Genomic DNA, 17524 nt, shown 5'->3' with positions numbered 1-17524 from the left:
CTCCCCCACGAAGCCCCCCTTCTCCATTCTCCGTTCAAGAAAATGAAGCATTGCATGGTACCGCGTACCCAAATCTTGAGAGAAAATCACCATGAAACTGCGGTCAATGCTCCAATATCTTCGTCCCCGAACCCCAAATCGAAGCCCGGCACACCGAACCCTAGCACACGGAAGCACAAATCATCGTCAAAAGAGAACGCGCAGCCGATAAATTCAGATCTTAACGTCACTTCATCGCCATCCTCCGTTCCTTCGAAGTTGAAGAGCCCGCTTCCGCCTAGGCCGCCTCTCAAGCGCAAGCTCAGCGTGGAGTCCGCTGCGGCTGCTGCGGCTTTGGAGAATGGTGTGGTGCCTGTGAATTCCTCGGATTCTGGGGTTAAGATCGTTTCTTTATTCTTTCTTGTTTTTAAACGAGTTGAACTGAACTACAAACTATATCATTTTGGTGTCTGTGCTTTGTGAATTCTGTTTTTTGTTTTCCAGGTAATCGCAATTGAGCGTTTTGTTGTCTTCTGAATTCATATATTTTAAAGATTTCTAGTATTCTGTTTTTCTGCGGCTGCTGCGGCTTTGGGATCTGTATTCTTTGTCACTAAATACCCTTTCTAGTTATTTAAAATGTTTCATATGGATTTTGGTTTGTTTTCTTCTTTCATTTCTTTGGACTGAGATAACCTCTGATTTTACTGAGATCTTTGTTGAGGCGATTTTTGAACTTATTCTTTGATGGAATTAAGGTTTTTGTATTATGTAAATTTTTCTCATTTGACGTAGTCAGTGAAGAATAGTCTGCTACTTGTTTTCTCCGTTTTGATTTTTGGCCTACCTACTTTGAAGCAACTAAACTTAAACTAGTTGATGATGTTCTTACTTCGTGATTTCGGTTGTGTCATGTTTTAAGTTTTTATTTTTCTTTGAGAAAACCTATGTTTTGTACATTGATTTGTTCTAGTTTCTGGTTTGCTCCAATCTGGGTTCACAGGATGCTGTATATAGTACAATATAGTACTTCAGTACTGTTGTTGCTCCAGTTAATATTAACTCCAAATACTATATGAAATTTCAGTTGAACCCATTTTGCTTTTTTCGTCCCTCAAAGAATCCCAAATGTCTGTTCAAGATGATGGGGGTCAGTTGATGGAATTGGAACCTGGCCAATACGTTTTTAATGTAGTTTGTTTCAGAATCTCCGTCTTCTGACAAAATTATTATCAGTTTAATGGTTCATAATAATTTGATTTAAACATGTCATTTAGGTGATAGTCCGAGTGAGACCACCAAATAAGAATCAAGAAGAAGGGCCGCACGTGGTTCAAAAAATTGCAAATGATTCTTTATGAATAGCAGGACAACCCTTTACATTTGACTCGATTGCTGATATGGAGTCAAACCAGGCAAGAAACCTTACTTTTTACTTATCTTTATTGTAAACATTTGCCGCGAGATAACAAATGAAACAAGTAACTCATTTTTGGGAAAATCTTTTTTTAGATGGATATTTTCCAGCTCGTGGGTGCGCCACTTGTTGAAAATTGCCTTGCTGGGTTCAACAGCTCTGTATTTGCTTATGGACATGTTTATCATTCTGTAACGGATTTTGTCATAGTACTCGAATGATTTGTTAAAATACAGCTAACAGAATTACATGCATGTTGAAGATTTTCAGCAATGATTAGTTCTACTTGTGTGCTGAAGATAACATGTCCGTAATTTGTTATATCAAACTGGGAGTGGGAAGACATACACCATTTGGGGTGCATCAAATGCTTTGTTGGAAGAAGAACAACAAGGGTTAGCGCCACGTGTTTTCCACTGGTTCTTTGAAAGGATTGATGAGGTATTTAACATTATTAGACTAATAAATCTCTTATTTGAAGTAGTAAAGTCTAAACCACTTAGTGTGCTAGCAGTTTTGGCTTTATGATATTTTAAAATTTTATGCTTTGTATCTTTTCCCTGTAGGAGCAAGTCAAGCAAGCTGGCAGAAAACTTGTGTTTATGTGCCGCTGCTCTTTCCTTGAGGTAGGTGTCATGTATCTTCTTTGTGCTATGCTTATTTTTTCATGCATTGTGTTTCATTAATTTTCTACTGATTACATTGAACATTGTGCTAACAGATTAAAATGAACAAATAACTGATTTATAGGATCCAAGTCAAAAGAATCTCCAGGTGAAATTTGCTGGTAATAACAAATATTAGATTCAATTTGTTGATAGTCCTCAAGATTGCCAATAAGCTTTGGTTTAATGCTATTTCGTGAGTTTCCTCGTTGCACTTGACTTTCAATCAAGGTGATGTCTCTTTTCGTCGCCCAAATCATGTAGGGATTGTCAAATCCGAGAACTGGCTCTCTACAAGCGTGAATGCTGAAAGTTCTCGCTCCCGCAGCGTCTTCACTTGTGTTGTTGAATCGCGCAGCAAGGTAATGATTGATTCGCTGGAATTCATTGATCCTTTCAAATTGATCCTATTTCTACTTTCTCATTTGCGATTGTTCATATGGTATGAACACGCATCTGCGATAAAATATTCAGTTCGAGCAAACTGGTTATTGAATTTATCATGCTTATTTTTATCCATAATCTGTAATCTATATGATTGAGTACAAGCTGTTTTTTCAATGTATTTTCTTGGTTCCTGTTTTTTCTAGCCCCATAATCTTTCTCCAAATCATTAGAGTGCTGCTGATGGTTTAAGCTACGTGAAGGTTAGCAGAATTAATTTTGTTGACCTTGCTGGATCAGAGCAGAAACAAACAGGTGCAGCTGGAGAGAATGCTTGAAGGAAGCAGGGAATATTAACCATTCTCTGTCACAACTAGGGTATGGTTTAATATTGTTGTGCCCATTACTCTTGTAGAGATATGAAGACAGAGACACTAATTGATCATGAGAATAGCAATATGTCAGGGACGCAATCCATGGGGACAGCCCAACTCAAACAAGAATCGAGCAGCAAAAATCAAGGATGTGCTATATCAAAGATTTACCCATGGAAAGTTTAGAAAATAAGGAATGAGATTGATTGAATTCTATTTACTTTCCTTTAATAAATGCTAGAATATCAAGCCTAGATAGGGCAATAATGGGCAGAATTCTTGGATGCCAATTTAATGCTTATCTTGTATTTAAAGAGGTGCTGATGAAAGAAATGGGAACATTCAGTTTTTCTAAAAAATATAGCTAATATTGAGACCGCGAGATCTCTCAAACGAGCCTCGAACATCCAAAAAAATAGGTAGACGAGGTAGAAGAAGCCACAAACAAATCTCAGAATTAAACGATCAACCCCTTCACCGACCCATAACCCGATCCTTTACCCGTACTCATAACAAGTTGGTATCAGAGCCAGGAGTTATGGGCGACTTGCAAGCAATCCAACAGCAACTTACAACCCTCTTCAACCTGTTCAAATCCGAAAGAGAAGACCAAGCACGCAGACAAGATGAACAAGAACGCACCCAACAGGATCTACACAAAAGGCGAAGAATTGGCTGATCAAGTGTGAAAAACCAGCAAGGACAGTAAGGATAGCAGCGGAGCATCTGATTCACAAACAAGAGGTCAGCGCAAATTCAATGAGTTGGGGGACTCGAATCAATTCATTCCCAAATATTCCAGGATGGATTTTCCGACATATGATGGGTCAACCGACCCCATTAGTTGGATAAGCCGATGTGAACATTTTTTCCGCCATCAGCGCACTCCCGAAGATCAACGTGTGGGGCTCGCGTCTTTTCATCTTGAAGGAGACGCTCAACTGTGGTTCTTAAAACTTGAGCGAGATCGACCCGATCTTACATGGGAGTTTTTCGCACAGTTTTGCCACGTGAGGTTAGGGCCACCGATTCGCACCAACAAACTGGGAGAACTATCGAAATTGCGACAAAGAGGCACGGTGGGAGAATACCAACGTCAATTTGAGCAACTTTCTGCACTAGCTTCCTCCCTCACAAGCGAGCAAGAAGTGGAAATTTTCATTAGCGGCCTCCAAGAACACATCTCGATGGAGGTAGACATTCACCGCCCAAAATATTTAACTACTGCAATGGGCATAGCCCGTTTGTATGAAAGACGCACAGGAAGCCTACGAGAAGAACCCAATTATCCAAAAAGACGTACCATCCCAACAAACACGACCATCGATCACGAGGCAATTGAGCAGATCCGAGATGGAGGAACGATGCTCAAGAGGGTTGTACTTTAACTGTGATGAACTGTTTGTTCCATGACATCGTTGCAAATGCTAGAACAGCGACTCAGAAGATGAAGTTGACAAGATTAATCCAGACGATCAGGCATCTCTCTTCACGCCATCGAGGAAATCATTAACGCCCAAACTATGCAAATAATAGGATACATCCAGTCGATACCTCTCCGTGTCCTTATTGATTCCGGCAGTACGCACTGTTTTTTGGACTCCAATTTGGTCTCACAATTGAACCTGGAAATATCGCAACAAGGAGACATATCTGTGAAGGTCGCAAATGGGAAGAATCTACCATGTTCGGGGATGTGTTCGGCTGTTCAGATCCAACTGGAAAAGCATATCTTCCTTGTGGATTTTTACGTCCTCACACTAGGAGAATTTGGCGCTGTCATGGGAGTAAATTGGCTCCGCTCTTTAGGAAGTATCACGTGGGATTTTGAAAAAATGCAGATGCAATTTGTAAGAGAAGGCATGCTAGTTACATGGCACAGAGACTCATCCTACATTCCGTCACACCGAAACCTCTCGGCAACTATACTAGAGGAAGCATCCCTTACGCAACTACACCACCTTCTGGAAACCTACAACAGCCTGTTCGAGAAACCTCAAGGACTCCACCCTCAAGAGGAATCAGCCATAAAATCCTACTGGAACGAGGTACCAACCCCATTGTTGTTAGACCTTATCGATATCCTCATATACAGAAAGATGAAATTGAGAAGCAATGTGATGAGATGCTACAAAGGGGGATTATTAGACCCAACTCATCCCCTTTCTCCTCACCCGTATTGTTAGTTAAAAAATCAGATGACACTTGGCGCTTTTGTATCGACAGTAAAGGACAAGTTCCCCATTCCGGTGATTGACGAATTATTGGAGGAGTTACATGGCGCTGAATATTTTTCGAAATTAGACTTGTGATCCGGCTACCATCAAATTTTGATGGACCACAGTAACATCCACATGACGGCCTTTCGCACCCACCACGGCCACTTTCAGTTTATGGTGATGTCTTTTGGTCTCACTAATGTGCCTTCTACCTTTCAAGCCTTAATGAGTTCGATTTTCGGCAGCATTTTACGGAAATTTGTTTTGGTTTTCTTTGATAACATCCTCGTTTACAGTGCAACCTGGGAAGATCACATTGGTCATCTTCGTACGGTCTTCACAATCCTGCAACAACAGCACTTATTCCTTGAGAAATCCAAATGTTACTTTGTTCAAAGACATGTTGCTTACTTGGTACATGTGGTTTCACGGAAGGGGGTGAGTGTGGATGAAAATAAAATAGCAGTCATTCAACACTGGCCACAACCTATGACTCTAAAGGCACTCCGGGGCTTCCTCGGACTAACAAGGTGCTACCGCAAATTTGTGCAAAACTATGGAGTTATTGCAGCCCCATTAACCAATATCCTGCGCAAACAAGGCTTTTCATGGACAGCTGATAGCCTGCATGCCTTTGAAACATTGAAGAAAATGCTCACTTCTACACCCGTCCTTGCTCTTCCCGATTTTTCCATACCTTTCATATTGGGGTGTGATGCATCAGAAACAGGGATAGGGGCTGTACTTCAACAGCAAGGGCGCCCCATTGCATTCTTCAGCAGCGCACTCGCCCTCCGTCATAGAAAACTACCCGCTTATGAAAAGGAACTCATTGGATTCATCAAAGCCGTGCGTCATTGGCATTCGTACTTTTGGGAAAACTCTTTCATCGTCCTTACGGATCATTATAGTCTCAAATTTTTGCTCGAACAACGTATTTCAACCTCTCCACAACAACAAGGGATAAGCAAATTAATGGGTTATGACTTTAAGGTAGAATATCAGGCAGGAAAATCAAATGTCGTGGCAGACGCACTTTCACGCCGAGGCGAGGAGGAGGGCTGTTTTGATGGCCATTTCGAAACCACAATGGGATTTTCTGGCAGCCATCAGAGAAGCACACTCTAATACACCAGAAGTACAACGCATAATTCGAGAAGTTCACGATGGAGAGGCTTTCGGACCATGGGAAGTTAAAAAAGACATTCTGTGGTTTAAATCCAAAATCTACCTTCCTCCACAATCACCACTGACTGCTTCTATTATTGCAATGGTACATGAAGGTTGTCATGAAGGCTACCAACGCACTCTCCACAGCATAAAATGTGATTTTTATTGGCCAGGGATGAAACGTCAAGTCCAAACAGTAGTGTCTAATTGTTCCACATGCCAACGTAACAAAACGGAAGCAATGAAGCCAGCTGGACTCCTACAACCTTTGCCCATCCCTTACTACATTTGGGCCGACATTTCAATGGATTTCATCGAAGGGTTGCCTACCTCACAAGGGAAGACTGTAATTTTCGTGGTTATCGATCGTTTTTCTAAATATGCTCACTTCATTGGCTTAGCCCATCCATGTTTCAGTCGCCAAAATCTTTTTCGACATCATCTTCAAGTTACATGGGCTACCCGAAACAATAGTAAGCGATCGAGACGTAACCTTCAGAAGCTCTTTTTGGCAGGAACTCTTTCATTTGAGTGGCACCAAACTGTGTTTCAGCTCAGCTTATCATCCCCAAACCGACGGACAAACCGAGGCGATAAATCGCATCCTAGAAATGTATTTGAGGTGCTTTACGAGTGATCAACCGAATAAATGGTTTGAATGGCTAGCATGGCAGAATTTTGCTATAACACACGCTTTCACACAGCTCTTAAGGCCAACCCTTTTGAGATCGTTTATGGTCGCCAACCACCAAGCATTCGGTCTTATCTCCCCGGCCAAGCACGTCTGGAAACAGCGTGACCAACTGTTACGCCAAGCTCGTGATCGCTTGCTACAAGCTCAGAATGTTATGAAGCTGCATTATGACAAGAAACACAGGGACGTGGAGTTCAAGGAAGGGGATTTGGTACTTCTCAAGCTTCCAACCTATCGACAGCAAAGCTTAGCAACCAGAGGCAATGCAAAGCTTTCCCCTCGCTACTACGGCCCATTTAAGGTGTTAGCCAAAGTAGGGCAAGTGGCTTACAAGCTACACCTTCCAGAGAACTCGAGGACCCACCCAATTTTTCATGTCTCATCCTTGAAGAAGTTTAAAGGCGGTTCCTTCTCCAATCCAGTGCTTCCTCCCCCTCCCTTGGAAGCATTTCAGCCTTCACCAATGGCAGTACTGGACAAAACGCACGAACCAAGGCAAATCTGAAGTTTTAGTGCATTGGGAGGGCCTGTCGCCTGCAGAAGCTTCTTGGGAAGACGCTGCCATGCTCACAGCTCGCTTCCCCTCCTTCGTGTTTGAGGACAACCACGATTTCCAAGGGGAGGCAGATGTCGGGGACGCAATCCATGGGGGACAGCCCAACTCAAACAAGAATCGAGCAGCAAAAATCAATGATGTGCTATATCAAAGGTTTACTCATGGAAAGTTTAGAAAATAAGGAATGAGATTGATTAAATTTTATTTACTTTCCTTTAATAAATGCTAGAATCTCGAGCTTAGATAGGGGAATAATGGGCAGAATTCTTGGATGCCAATTCAATGTTTATCTTGTATTTAAAGGGGTGCTGATGAAAGAAATGGGAACATTAAGTTTTTCTCAAAAATTTAGCTAATATTGAGATCGCGAGGTTCTCTCAAACGAGCCTCGAACATCCGAAAAAATAGGTAGACAAGGTAGAAAAAACCACAAACAAATCTCAGAATTAAACGATCAACCTCTTCACCGACCCATAACCCGTCCTTTACCCGTACTCATAACATAATACATTTCAGTTCTGATCCTTATTAGAGACAGTAATTGATAATGAGAGTAGCAATACATTTCACTTCAGTTGTGTCATAGATCACTGGATGATCCTTTTTCCAATACACATTGACTGCAAATATTCACCCAGTTGATATATGTCCCAAGTAGAGAGCTTATAACTTCCTGATTGGATTTTTAATTAAGAAGCATAAATTGTAACAGAGATTGGTGTGAATCAAACAAACGAAAAGTTTTAGATCAAGAATTCTTTCAGATTTTCATGGAAAATTCAAAATTGAAAGCTCTAAAATGTTAGTTGCATACAAAGGTGATGAAATTTGAAACTGAAGGTACAGTGGTAAAAGTACAAAATTGACATGTTTTATGATAGATAGCATGACCGTTTTTGTCTGTTCTATATCCTTCCTTTAGACACCACAAGTTATCATACTTATTTATAATGCGTTAATGTATGCAAACAATACTTTAAATTCTTCTGAAACTTATATTGACTATCTCTGAATCCAATAACTTCTCTTTTACTGAGCTTTCATGCTTGGGTTATAAATTTGACATGTTAATGAGAGTGAAGGAAAGACAAATGAATTATAGTAGAAATTTATATTTGACAGTCATTTCTTTCTTGTTCATAAAGTAGGTGTCTGGGGAAAAATGGTTACCTCAACGATTGGAATATGATGTTTCGACTGTTCTATGGTTACAAATATTTGAATTATACAATTACTACTAACGATGTTAAATAATTGATATCAAAGTCAATGCCAAATATTTGATTCCAGTGAGTTGTAAATTGGTGTGATTATAGGAATGTGGATTGTTTGGAAACGAGAAGCATAACAAGTTTGATTGATACGTGTACGGTTTAAAAAACTTGAGCTATACCATTGCAGTTAGATATAGTTTTATATAAAACAGCAAATAAACTATATCATTACTGCTAGCTATAGTTTTAGGTAAAGTGCTCAATCTTATACTAATTTTTTTCTCAATTTTTTCATCTTTCGGCATTTTGTTAAGTTAAGTTTAATTGAATATCAGCTTGTAAAATAGTTCGGTAGTGTAGCATTACCCTCTTGATCTACTTTCTTTTTATTCTATTTGGGATTTGGATTTGGATTTGGATTGTACTCTTGCTGATTTCATATGTATGAAATTTTCAGGAACTTGAAAAATATTCTTGCAGAAGTTTCTCAGACAGGGAAGCATAGACACATACCCTACAGGGATTCCAAGTTGACATTCTTACTGCAGGAATCCCCGGCGGGATTGCCAAACTTGGGATGATATGTGCAGTTTCTCCATCTCAAAGGTGATATAGAAGCCATGTCTACCATTTTTGGTTTCCGACATTGAAGCTGTCCTTGTAACTCTAATTGAAATTCTGTTCTATATTGAAGCTGTAAGAGCGAAACTTTCAGCACACTAAGGTTTGCACAGCGTGCGAAGGCAATAAAAAATAAAGCAATTGTAAATAAAGAAATGTAGGATGATGTAAATGTCTTGAGAGAAGTTATACGACAACTGAAGGTAATTTTTGTATTTTTCTCTAGTTGGTAAGATTATTTTATATCAAGATGTCGAACTCATGGAAAGAAAACACTGAATGCAGACGACTCATTGTGTTCTCTCTATTACTTGACAGGATGAACTCCATCGAATGAAGACCAATGGCAATCAAGCAGGCCAAAATGCGCCTATGCAACTGGATGGAATGCACGGAGAAGTCTCAACCTCCTGAAATTTAGTCTCAACCGGCCATTGACATTGCCTCATCGTGATGATGACGGAGATGCAGAAATGGAAATTCTGATGGAAGGTGAAGAAGTTGGTGAAGCAAATAAAAGTTTGGGTGCTCGTGAAATTGAATGTTCACAGCCTGGAGTTTCTAAAGATAGAAGTGTTGAGGAAGCTCGGCCTGAGATAAAAAATTCATGTTCCGGTAAACAAGGTTACGAGGATTTAGATGTGGATATGGAGGATGAATCATTTGAAACAGTTGACGAGGATAAAACTAAACTCATAATTCATGGGAACATTAAAAAAAACTCAGAGATGACTGACACTTGACAATTCTTCTTGTGGGCCGAGGAAGTCACTGCTGCCATGCCCCTCAATACAGTTATCTTCAGAAACTGAGAACACTCTTGAGAAGTCTATAAATTGTGCTAAAGATGGTGAAACTTTTATTCCCAGTATGATTCCGTCTTGTGTTTCCCCAATTCTGAAGTCTCCAACACCTAGTGTTTCTCCAAGACTGAATTGCAGCAGGAAAAGTCTTAGAACCTCATCAACTGCGTCAGCTTCTCAGAGTGTCACTCGTCTGAGTAACTATGAGGCTTCACAAGTATCCGTAGCAAAGCCTTCCAACAGCTTTTGTTCGAAGTCTCTTTTCTAATTGCAAAAATTGTTTTATGTCCAATGATCAATTGGTTTCCACTCTCCAGCATGGGATTAAAATAATTGAGAGCCCTGAGAAGGTCAACATTCAGATTCTCATGCATGCCCGTTGAAGCAATGCTAGTTATAAAAGTTGATGCAGGTGTTCAAACTATGTCTACAACAGAAGAGTCCCTAGAAAATGATACACAAGAACCTTTGTGTCATGCATGCAAGGCCAGAAATTTACAGCCAGAGCTTAGTGATGAAGATAATGGCCATAAGCAGGATTTCTGTTTTATTTCTATTTATCTTTTCTTACATGTACTTATTTCATTTAACTTCAGGCAGTAGAAAAGGTCTTGGCAGGGCCAATTCATAGAGAGATGGCATTAGAGGAGATATGTTCCAAACAAACTACTGACTTGCAAGGTATTTTGATGTTATTGACCTCTTCTAAACATGAACACAGATCCAACAATACAAACACGAAAGAGAATGTAATGCAATAATTGGTCGAACTCGTGAAGATAAAATTGCTCGCCTTGAGAGCCTGATGGATGGAGTGCTGCATACTGAAGATTTCATGGAGGATGAGCTATTATCACTAACTCATGAACACAAGGCACGCATTTGCTTTTTTTCCCCTTCTTTTTTTAGGTTTTTTGCAAACTGCAATATGAGAAGATATTATTCATCTACAATTTATTTTATACTTACATATTCTTCGGGAACAATATGATAATCATCCTGATGTTTTGAGAACAATAATCGAGCAAAAAAGAGTTCAAGATGAATTAGAAAGATATCAAAATTTCTTTGACTTGGGGGAAATGGATGTTTTGTTGGAAGAAATACAAGACTTAAGAGCTCAATCGTCACAGCCTAAGGCATCCAAAAGACAAACTCCTCTCCTGCAACTTACACATTCGCTTGATTCGAAAGTGGCTCCACCTTTGTGCACCATTCCAGAGTTGACTGAAAATGCTGAGGAGAAACTTCAGATGGAGAGAGCTCAATGGATTGAAGTAGAGAGTAAGTGGATTTCCCTAGTAGAAGAACTCAGATTGGAGCTAGAAGCCAACCGATCTCTTGCTCAAACCGATCTCAGATTGGAGCTAGAAGCCAACCGATCACTTCCGACCAGTGATCAATACTCATTATTCTGGCATTGCTCGAGGAACCATCAACGCCAATAATTTCGAGCTGAAGTCTGCTCTGATCAATATGGTTCAACAAAACCAGTTTGTTGGAACTGCTACTTCTGATCCTCATGTTCATTTGAGGATTTTCCTGGAGATCACGGATACATCAAAAATTAATAACGTTCCTGGTGATATTATTATATTACGTTTGTTTCTATTTTCTCTTAGGGACCAAGCAAGAGGATGGCTCCAATCGTTGAGATCAGCACTTCTAGGCAGACTGACTTTGAGCAAATATATGAGGCATGGAAAAGTTACAAGGAGCTACTGAGAAAGTGCCCGAATCATGGTTTTGAAGACTGGGTACAGATTGATCTTTTCTATAACGGGTTGAATGGTCAGACACGAGGAACAGTGGATGCAGCGGCTGGTGGCACGATATTTGCCAAATCTCTTGATCAAGCTTATGACTTGCTTGAGCAGATGACTATTACATCACTCACTGCTCAAGTATCTGCGCTGACCACACAAATACCAGCTATGAATAAGGTGAGCACAACAGAGACTGAAGGTCTATCGATAATTGTTGAAGAATCATCTCTTACTGAAGAAGCTCAATACATCAACAACATGAACTTTGGTGGCCATGGAGGATATCGAGGTAACCCTTCCCCTAATACTTATCATCCTGGTTTAGAAATCATGAGAATTTTTCATATGCAAGTAATAAAAATGTGTTGAATCATCCACTCATGTTCAATACATCAAAGGGAGAAGGAAAGCCTTCGTTTGAGGATTTGGTAGGAACGTTTGTTACTGAATCTGGAAAAAGAATTGCGAGGACTGAGACTCACATAGGAAATATGGGTGCCAAATGCAAATCGGACAGTTGGCTAACGCATTGAAAGATCAGAACATGGGTCAATTTCCTAGTATCCAAAATAGCAGTGCAAGGCAGTCACTTTGAAGAGTGGAAAAGAACTGGAGGTACAAAGACCCAAGGAGAAAGCAGAAAGTGAAAAGACAGTTGAAGAAAGTGAGGTTGAGGGTAGAAAAGAGAAGAAAACAGAGGAGTCCAAGGCTGAAGTGGAAGTCGAATGACCTCCTATATTGAAGCCAACTGTTCCATACCCTCAGAGGTTCAAAAAAAAAAAAATTGGATGATCAGTTTGCAAAATTCTTAGAGATTTTTAAGAAGATACACATCAACATATCATTTGCCGATGCTTTGGAGCAAATGCCGAATTATGCAAAATTCATTAAAGATGTGTGATGTCAAAGAAGAGGTAGCTGGATGAGTATGAGACTGTGAAGCTGACTGAAGAGTGTAGCGCCATTCTGCAAAAGAAGCTGCCACAAAAATTAAAAGATCCAGCTATCACCTTACAACTTGCAGACAGAAGTCTCACGTATCCACGTGGAATCGTTGGGGATGTACTGGTAAAAATGGATAAATTTATTTGTCATGCTGATTTTGTGATTTTAGATATGGAAGTGGATCGTGATACCCCATTAATCTTTGGGAGACCTTTCCTGGCGACTGGAAGGACATTGATAGATGTACATAAGGTTGAACTCACCTTGAGAGTTGGTGGAAAACAGTCATTTTTAATATCTATAATGTCATGAAGAGATCGAATGATGTAAGTATTTTTATAGACTAATGTGTATCTCTTGATTGTTCAGGAACTAGAGATCCTTTGGAGAGTTGTTTGATAGGTGCTACAGGAACTGCTAATGAAGATGATTGGGAAGTGAGCAACTCATGGCTCTTGATGGATTGCTGAAAGATAGAACAAACGATGCGCCACTTGAGAAGTTGAATGTAGATGGAAAAACTGCGGTAATACCATCTTCCCCTGACTTGAAGGAACTACCAAGCCACATTTGCTATGCATTTTTAAGTGAGAAGTCGACATATTCTGTAATCATTTCTTCCTCCTTTTTTTGTGATGAAAAAGATAAACTATTGAGAGTGTTGAGGAAATATAAGACTGTTTTAGGATGGTCGATTTATGATATTAGGGAAATTAGCCCCACTAAATGCATGCATAAAATTTTTATGGAGGAGTCGTATACTCCTTATTTGGGTCATCAGAGGAGGTTGAACCCAGCTATGAAAAAGTTGTAAAAAATGAGGTACTGAAATTGTTAAATGCTGGTGTGATTTATGTTATTTCTGACAATAGTTGGATATCTCATGTTCAAGTTGTATCTAAAAAAGGTGGAATAACTGTGTTTAGTAATAAAAATGATGAACTAATATATACTCGTACTGTAACTGGTTGGCGAGTATGTATTGATTATATAAAATTGAACAATGCCACATGTTAAGATCATTTTCCATTGTCTTTTATTAATCAAATGCTTGATAAGGCTTGCTGGTTGTTGTCATTATTGCTTTTTAGATGGTTATTCAGGTTATAACCAGATTGCTATAGAAGATCAGGAGAAGACTACTTTCACGTGTCCCTATGGCACGATCGCTTTTAGTAGAATGCATTTTGGGCTATGCAATGTTCCTGCTACTTTTCAGAGGTGCGGTGCATGATGGCCATATTCGTAGACATGGTAGAGAAAATCATGGAAGTCTTCATGGACGACTTCTCGGTATTCGGCTCTTCATTTAATCATTGTTTACATAACTTATCCCTTGTTTTGTAGAGATGTTAAGAAAAGAACCTAGTTCTTAATTGGGAGAAATGCCATTTTATGGTTCAAGAAGGTATTGTTCTTAGACATAAAGTGTCTTCTAGGGGATTAGGTAGACTGGGCTAAAGTGGTTGCAATCGAGAAACTTCCTCCACCAAAAAACATCAAAGGAATGAGGAGCTTTCTAGGACATGCAGGGTTTTATCGTAGATTTATTAAAGATTTCTCTAAGATCACTAAATCTCTGTGTAATTTGCTTGAAAAAGAGTATACTTTAATTTTGATGATGATTGTTTGCAGGCATTTGAGAAGATCAAGAAGGCATTGGTGACTGTACCACCGATTATCATAGTGTCTGACTGGAAGGAGCCCTTTGAGCTAATGTGTGATGCGAGTGATTATGCAGTGGGCAATGTCTTGGGCCAAAGATGGGAAAAGATGTTTAGGGAAATCTACTACGCAAGCCGCACAACGGATGCCGCACATCAAAATTACACTATGACTGAGAAGGAGATGCTTTCAGCAGTGTTTGCTTTCGACAAATTCAGGCCTTATTTGATCGGCACAAAGGTAGTTTTTTTTTACTAATCATGCAGCTATTCGCTACCTATTCGCCAAGAAGGATGCAAAATCACGCTTGATAAGGTGGATTTTGCTACTACAAGAAGTGAGAATCAAGTGGCAAACCACTTGTCGAGACTTGAGCTGGAGGAAAAGAAAGAAGAGGGAGGAGCTATACATAAAACGTTTCTGGATGAGCAACCCTTCCAACCCTTCGAGGTAAACTCTTTACTTCCTTGGTTTGCAGATATTGCGAATTTTTTGTCTTGTGTACCCTCCCTCCGGATTTGAGCCATCATCAAAAAAAGAAGTTCTTCCATGATATCAATTTTTTTTTTTTTTTGGGATGATCCTTTCGTGTATAAGAGATGTGTTTGCCAAGTTATTAGAAGATGTGTGGACGGTGTTGAAGCACAGGAAATTCTGGAGAAATGTCATTCTTCACCATATGTTGAACATTTTGGGGCATCACGAACAGCGGCTAAGGTATTGCAGTCTGGTTTTATTGGCCTAATTTGTTTAAAGATAGCTAGCTATACCCTAGTGAAATCATGTAATAAATGTCAGATGTTAGGAAACATATCTCGACGTCGCGAATTACCATTGACAAATATATTGGAAGTGGAACTTTTTGACGTCTGGGGCATAGATTTCATAGGACCATTTCCCTCTTTTTTTTGGTAATTCTTACATTTTGCTAACCGTGGATATGTCTCAAAATGGGTGGAAGCAATTGCCACCAATACTAATGATGCTCATGTTGTAGCTAAATTCGTGCATAAGAATATCTTCACCAGGTTTGGAACACTGAGGGCCATCATAAGTGACGAAGGTACATATTTTTGTAATAAAGTTTTCAACTCACTTTTGGTTAAATACAGTATGAAGCACAAAGTGACACTAGCATATCATCCTCAATTGAATAGACAAAATGAATAACATATCGTCCTCAATCGAATGGACAGGCTGAAATATCCAACTGAGAAATTAAACATATATTGGAGAAGACAATCAACATTAACCGAAAGGATTGGGCACTCAAGTTGGATGATGGGCTGTGGGCATACCGAACTTCATTCAAAACACCTATTGAGATGTCTCCGTATAGGCTAGCTATTCTTTGGGAAAGCATGCCACTTGCCGTTAGAATTGGAGCACACAGCATTTTTGGGCAGTAAAGAAGTTGGACTTTGACTTGAAGGCTTCTGGCGATGTCAGAAAACTACAGTTAAATGAGATGGAGGAATTTTGAAATGAAGAATATGAGAATGCCAAAATCTACAAAGAGCGGGCCAAGAAGTGGCATGACAGACTCATTGTACGAAAGAAACTCAAACCGAGACAAGTACTATTATTCAATTCCCGTCTGAAGTTGTTTCTTGGTAAGCTGAAATCGCGTTGGTCAAGGCCATTTGCTGTGGATACCGTGTATCCTCATGGGGCTATCGAGCTAAAGTGCAGTGATGGAAGAACCTTCAAGGTGAACGGACATCGGGTTAAGCCTTACTATTGGACTGAAGTAAGGAATATCTACATTGTTAGCTTGAGCGAACTGAACCAGACTGGTGAAAGTCGGGTTGACGACGTTAAACCAAGCGCTTGTAGGAAGGCAACCCAACCAGTATCTTTTATTGCTTTCGTTTTCGTTTTCTTTATCTATTTTTATTTTATTTTCAGTAGTATTTTCATTTTATTTTTTTGCATTTTTATGTTATTGAACTCTGCATGTGATGATTAGACATTGATACGTGTTCTATTATACAGATAAAAGTTGAACCGGGCGTGGAACGAAGCTTAGTGGTGTTAGCAGCGCCGCATCGCTCAGAACATGTGAATATGTAACGTCTAGGCGCTAAGAATCCAGCGGCGCGGCGCTAGACTTTCGAACAGCAAAGCGCCTAGGTGTTAGTTATCTGCGCCGCGCGCAGACGAGGTCGAGGAATTAGCACCGCAGTTACTTACTCAGCGCTAGCGCCCATTCTATATATAAAAAAAGCGACCGAAAGATATCCATTTTCAGAAAATCTGAGAAACCAGCGCTGCGGATCTCCTACTCCACCACCGAGAAAACGCCTCCCCTCTCCTTGAAACACCACAAGACAACACTATCACAAGATAATTGTTCTTGGTGTTGAGAATCTTCAATATCATGTTAAAATTTGAAGGAATAGGGTTCTAGAGTTGGTGTGAAGGATCGTGTGCTGGTGCCTTTGAAGGCATTTCAAACACAAGATTTTCTAATGAGCTGCAATAGTTCGTGTTCTAAAAATGTTAACACCGATGAATTAAATCGAGTTTGGTTAAAAATCAAGCAGAAAATACTACGAAAACTGATCGGTTAAAGCTTTTAATCTTGTGTAACTAATTAACTGAAGTTAAGGGGAATCAGTTCTTGCATGTATCAGTTCAGTTATGGTGAGAACTGAACTGATAGATACATCAAGTCAGTTTAAAGCTAGGGGTTAACAATTAGAGTACACGAGATATGTTTATGGATATTCGGATATTTCAACTGGTCCTACGTCATCTCGGGTAGGATCCACTAGAAGACTTTGATTTATACAACTACTTGTACAAACCCACCCAGCTTAGAACTTACTCACTGCCTAACTGAACTCCTAGTCTAGACTGAAGGCAGCACCTTCCGGCCAACACTTCTTTAACGTCTATGTGAGAAAGACTACATACACAAGTTTAACGTCTTTGTGCAAGACTGAATTTGAGTGGTGGTGTGTGTGTGTGTGAGAACCGATCTCTGAAAACTACCCGAATATGCTTCTAATGCTTTTTCAAAGCTGATAAGAATTGTGCGTGCCCTCTC

The 17524-nt window shown here is 39.8% G+C and overlaps 1 pseudogene; it reads left to right on the top strand.

The window, feature by feature from the left end:
- LOC140827423 (kinesin-like protein KIN-12B) lies at window positions 1–11544 on the top strand (annotated as a pseudogene).
- The last annotated feature ends 5980 nt before the right edge of the window (window positions 11545–17524 follow it).

This window comes from Primulina eburnea, chromosome 3 (genome assembly GCF_022965805.1).
Source record: "Primulina eburnea isolate SZY01 chromosome 3, ASM2296580v1, whole genome shotgun sequence".
Classification (NCBI taxonomy): Eukaryota; Viridiplantae; Streptophyta; class Magnoliopsida; order Lamiales; family Gesneriaceae; genus Primulina; species Primulina eburnea.
Note: the sequence above shows the minus strand (reverse complement) of the source record. Positions and strands in the feature narration are given on the sequence as shown.